General features: G+C 41.4%; 2 long non-coding RNA genes across 4 annotated transcripts in view; one reads left to right on the top strand and one right to left on the bottom strand.

The window, feature by feature from the left end:
• Positions 1 to 5901, top strand: part of LOC106936952 (uncharacterized) — a 44750-nt gene that overhangs the window by 27108 nt on the left and 11741 nt on the right. The window lies entirely within an intron of this gene.
• Positions 1 to 5901, bottom strand: part of LOC106936951 (uncharacterized) — a 56470-nt gene that overhangs the window by 17585 nt on the left and 32984 nt on the right. For all 3 annotated transcript variants that reach the window (XR_001422271.1, XR_001422270.1, XR_001422269.1), the window contains exon 3: positions 1432 to 1566. This is a non-coding gene — a long non-coding RNA (uncharacterized LOC106936951). The remainder of the gene's footprint in view (positions 1 to 1431; positions 1567 to 5901) is intronic.

The following is a 5901-nucleotide window of genomic DNA, read 5'->3' on the forward strand; positions in this document are numbered from 1 at the left end:
GGGGTGGGGGCGGGGGGGGGGGGGGGGGGGGGGGGGGGGGGGTTGTGGGGGGGGGGGGGGGGAGCGGGGATTCAGTGCGTTTCCGGTGAGATTTGCAGATGAATAGGGTTGCCATAGCGACGTGCATCTGTGTCCACCGGTGCATTAAGGATAAAGCAAGGCACGTGGGTGCGTTGGACAACACGCAACATCTGTTAAGTGAGAGCATGCCAGGCGTATTGACACTGACCCGCTGTGGCAGATGAGCTAATGGTTCTTAGATGCAGATATGCGCCGGTTATTGATGACCTGCTAGGAGGTTCATGCAGAGGGTTCCACCTGAGAGCTGAGTAAAAATGAAGCGGCGCAAACGTCTCGCCTCGGTTCAGATTCGATGTTTTCTCTCTCTCTCTGCATCTTGATTATCACGGTTAGACTGTAGAATCTCTATGATTTTTAATTTTTTTAATTGTAATGTTAAGATTGGCAATATTTACGATCATAACAGTTTTAAGATTGTAAATGTGTAGCTCTAGTTTAAATGGGATTGAGAGTGAATGCCTGAGCCAANGTGTCTGCTCGTCGATTTGTGTGAATACTGTTTTTTAAGGCAATTGCAATTGAACAGTTTCTCTCTCAAAGGTCTTGACTTACATGATGGACATATTTTCTGAAGTTGAAGTTGCCTACATCGATGGAAAAATTCTGTTTCCACCTGCTTGCTGTGTTTCCCCAAGACAAGAGTTAGCAGGGTTCAATATGTTTTGCATTGATGTTCTATATTTTTACAGACTTATTTCCTTTATAGTGTATTCAAGATCATGTTGAACGAATAGAAGGTATTTCCATTTTCAGGCAATGCTGTGTGAAAGCGAACGACACCAGATGAAAGAAGGAATTTTGGTCCCCAGTCAAACCGAGTCTACTGGACGACGAGGTGTGAAAACCCCCTCAGTCAGTAAGTCAGCCAGTTTGTGAAAACAAAGACACGATTTCATGAATTACTCAATTTTCGGTGATCATTTCAAGTAGTAAGTGTAGTAAGTCTACGCTCTAATCAACTCTAATCATTTCTGGTTTTAAACTCCAACTTCTCGGACATTTGAACGCCCCATCTGTCAGCACGGGGGTTAACGCTAGGAACTACTTTGAGGGTTTTCTTCTGGGTTTGTAGCTTAAAGTTCCTGCCTTCATATCTCGCCTGGCAAATTTAGGTTGTGAGACAAACTGTAGTTCAATCTGAAAAAATCCTAACCTCTTTGTCTCGTGAGATCTCGACATGAAATCCCATCACAGTCCTTGCAAGTTTGAAACAAGGAACATAATTATTATTTGTCGCTCACTACTCTCACTCATGAACCCGACAGGTGAGCAATAAATATCATCAGCATCGTGACCTGCGATCTTTATTAAAATATAACCATACTCTTCCTCTGTACATAGAAAACTTACCAAGGCTGTTGCAGAATATTTTGAGTGGAAGAAATCGGCTTGCACAACTTTCAGTACCGTCATGAAGAGGAAACGAAAAATTAGTTTGGCCAGTGGGAATGTTTGGTGGAAGACTGCATGAGGACGGATGAATCTCTGGAAAAAAAGGAAAATGAAAAAGATGGATGGATGTGTTCCTTAATGTTACACATGTCTGAAGAGGGAAGCAGAAATGGGAGACATTTAGTAGACCTTTTCACGTAGCGAGTGCTACAAGCCACCCCCCCCTCCGTCTTTGTGTCCACTTCGTATAAACACTGGATTAGGCAAATAAAACAACAGGAAGTATATGACAGAGCAGCTTTGTTTGGTGAGCAGTTTGATGTGTCATCACATTTGGGTTATGGACATTACTCCCCCTGTTTTTGTTTTCAAATTTTGTAAACTTTTTTGCGGGAGATGTACACAGATAAGTGGATGTTTGGATTGCTGCTTGTTTAGTCATCCAAGCGTCTGTTATTGCAGTCATAATGAAAGGCCATAATTACAAATATCATTTCCACGGGGGGAGGGGGGAGGGGGAGACACACGCAACATGCAATAAGGACGATGGAGATGACACACCGACATAACCCACTCGAGACAATTCCTTTTCCTCCTGCATTTCAAAACTAAAGCAAGTATTTTTCCTCCGTTACGCAACCCCCACCGCTCAGGTCTCGTAAAAGTTTCGGCCGGTTGCCATGTTGGGTTTTCCTGTACAGGAATCACCACGAGGGGGCGGGGGATGTGGGGGGGGGGGGGGAAGAAAAAAAATTATCCTGCTATTTTGGGGGCATATTTCTTCAAAATTGGACAAGTCTGGGGATCTGTAATAAACCTAAGTGCTGGAATGAAGAAAAACCTCCTTTTAAAGGCGTCCACCTTGGGGAGCATGCCACTGAAAATCCCGCGGCTCTTTTTAATACATCAAAGCGGCAAATTAATCCTGAATACAGCACATGTACAGGCAGGTAAATGAAGACAAAGCCACGGCGGACCTGGGCTACATGGAGCTTATTACAGGCCCTTGATAAACTCAAACTCAGGCCTGACAAATGGCTTATAGGGAACTGTGGGATAAACGTGTTCTTTATAAGCCTGTCACTTTCTGAGGCAGGGGGAAGCGGGAGAAAAATGGAGCTCAGGCTACAAAGTCTGTCTTTACCGTCTAACTGTACGCCGTTATTTTCCCCTTCCCTGATATAGATGACGATATATTTATTTATTATTGAGTGAATGAGGAAAGTGGAAGAAGAGGAAAAAAATAATTGAAAACTATACAAATTGGTTATTTTTCTCCTGTTTTTTTATCGCTCTGTGACTAAGCCTTTACTCGCTGTCGTGACAGAGGGAAAGGAAAACCGTGTTTTGGAAGATTATGGTTGGGGGCAGTGAGTCAGGAACGGCTGATGTGAAACTCCAGGATGTCAGAATTGTCAAATGGGGTCGCTAATTGCTGTAATTATTACGTTTTATCTGTTGCATGATGAGTCAGTGGGCAGGTCGCCGATACGGGATGAATAACCCGCATTTTAGGGTGCAGAAAAAACAAAAACAAAAGAAGGACTTTGGATATATGATCTCATTGACAGCTTCGCATTGTTTAACAGACTCAAAAAAAAAAAAAAGAACACTAAGCAGCGATTTTAAGAAACGCGGAATATGATGAGCCCGAACAGCTGCAGCTGTGGATTCAGTTTCTTTCTTCTGAGATAAAAGAGAAAACAGCATTAGTCCCCTCTTTTAAAACAAAAAACGAGCAACACGACGTTGAATTCTTGAATGGCAGTAAAATATGAAGTGGCTGGTATTTTAATGCAAAACTTTTGACCTGTGGAAAATTTTTAACGAACTGTTTCCTGTGATCAGTGCGGATGTAATGATATGAATACTCAAAGTTAAAGCTGCCATGTAACTTTTATAAAAATATTTTTTTACATATTCATCAATACTGTCACTATGTCATTAGAGTATGGTACGAAACCCATAATCTGTGGGAAAAAACAAGTTCCTCTGCCTTCTCCCAGTGCTAACGAGAAACAACCAATCAGAGCCAGGAGGCGGGTCTTAGCGCTGCCAATCATACCCATTTGCGTGCTGCTTACCTCGCCTCCTCCCCCTCTTGCTCTGTGGTATGAAACAGCTTCTTCTGGTAAGGCAGAGTCTGTAGTGAATGCTAAGGCTAGTTAGCATGGCCACAGATAAATGATTTTCCTGTAGCAGTGAGTTCTTTCTCTACCATTAGCACATTTAGCAGCACGTTCACAAGGTTGACTGACAGCGACAAGATCCTCCTCCTGGCTCTGATTGGTTGTTTTTGGTCAGGAGCGTTGCATCTTTTCACTGATTATCTGTCTCATGTTCTGTATGGCAATAGTTTTAACTAGTATGCAAAAAAAAAAAACATTTTATTTTATAAAAGCAGCTTTAAGAAGTAGCCATAGAGAAAACTTTGCAACAGAAAGGGTGCTGGTAAGTGATTACGCTTTTGCTCAGCCACGGTCAACTGAAGTCAAACCATTACATACAACTAAACACATTTCATATTTGCCAAAAAAAAAAAAAAAAAGCCTGAATGTTTTTTATTAACTGGCAGCTATTAAGTATTATTGGATGAGTCCAAAGAGCCACTTTTGAAAAACATGTCAGGTTGATTATTACTCAAACCCTAAACGGCGATTAAATTCAGATGTTGGTACGCCTCGTGAAAGTGGCGCACCGTAATAATTTAATATGCGACGCAAATATTTGAATCAGGTGTTTAATGTCTAGGGTTCTTTAATTTAGTGCCTCTGAGCGCATGAGCAAATATTGATGAAGACGTACCGAAGAGGTGACATATTTATTTCCCAGCAGGGCCGGGGAACAGTGCAACCCCCCAGAGATTGCTTCCTTTTGATAGCGAGCTCTGAAAGCTTCCTGTCACTTAGTGCAGTTTGACAGCATCATTGCTGCGATCATTGATCTGTTTGCTCGAGTTTGCATTATTAAGATGACAACTGGCGCGCACACGAGGGTGCGTGTTGGGCCACGTGTTTGTGTGCGTATCTTCACTGTAATGCATGTCTCTGATCCATTATAACCCGATTAGATTCCCTCCTCCTGGAAGCGCCGCGCTGTGACAGAGAGCATCATCTTTAATGGAGTTTGCGTGAAATTAAATTATACGAGCATCAATAAGCATAACATAATTCAGAAGAGTAAATGGGTTTAATTTATTGGAAGGCCGGGACGTAATGGCACCGGTGTGTAGGGAGTGGAGATGTAAGGGAGTAAGCTGGAACCGGCAGGTTCAGAGTGGGTTCAGCTGTGTGAACACGTGACGCTCAGCAACGCTTTCACTGGTCTGGCTATGAAGAGTTTCCAAAGTATTCACGTCTCATGAAGTTTTCCACTTTTTGCTTAGTTACAACCAACCTTGTCGTTTATTGTTGGACTTTTATGAGGCGTATCAACGCGATACAGTCCATGACTACACAGTATAGTACATGTAAGCACCCATGCAGTTCAACGTGCTTTACATCATAAAAAACACAAGGACAAAGTCTCATAAAAACAACATATAGGCAACAATTGAGAAACCGGTGACAAACATTACATTTTGACGAGTGCCATCGTCAAAATCATCAATACACATCAAATATAGTTCAGGAACTTTATTACCAAATTAAATACCTTATGTAGATTATATATTAAACTTACATTACTGTATTACAGTTTTCATTATTATTACTGATCTGATGTAAAATTCTAATTTTAAATGTCGTGTTTTGATACAAAGATTGATGTTTGAAAGCCTTTTTTCTGTTAATTATGTTGATTTTCCACTTGCCACTATTAAAAACCCAACATTTCAAATAAGAATATTGCATCAGACCAATACTAAAAAAAAATAATACAGACATGTGGGCTTATTATAAATTATATTCAACACCTGCGTGAATGTTATTTTCAGAAGTTACTTTTAATCTGAAAGTGTGGAAGGTTAACTTTGAGCATGTAGAGATATGTGTACATGTGCCGGAGTGGTCCAGTTAAATCCTGAAACGAAATGGGAACATGTTGCAAAGCTTGCAGAGAATGGGTCATTTTTTTTTATTTCTTCACAGTAAAATGTATAAATACATTTAAAAAAAACGTATATAAAATCCACACTGATCTTTGTGGTCGCGACGTGACCATACAATTTAAAATATTTCAATATTTCAAGGCAGGAATTTGGAACAGCGGGAAACTGGCAGATTCTTCATCCACATGAGTGGGTAAAGAAAGTTCAACCTTTTATTAGAGAGGACTGTAATTTAATGGGCAGGGTGCGCACATGGACTCGGAGAGGCGCCCGAGAGATGTGAGACAGAGGGGGAGTGAAAAAGAGGAGGAGGAGGGCTGGGTTGGGGGGGGGGGGGGAGGCAAAAAAAAAAAAAAAAGGGGAGGGGAAAACAAAAGAAA

Source organism: Poecilia latipinna, unplaced genomic scaffold (genome assembly GCF_001443285.1).
Source record: "Poecilia latipinna isolate Pla-1442-1.1 unplaced genomic scaffold, P_latipinna-1.0 Scaffold2248, whole genome shotgun sequence".
NCBI lineage: Eukaryota > Metazoa > Chordata > Actinopteri > Cyprinodontiformes > Poeciliidae > Poecilia > Poecilia latipinna.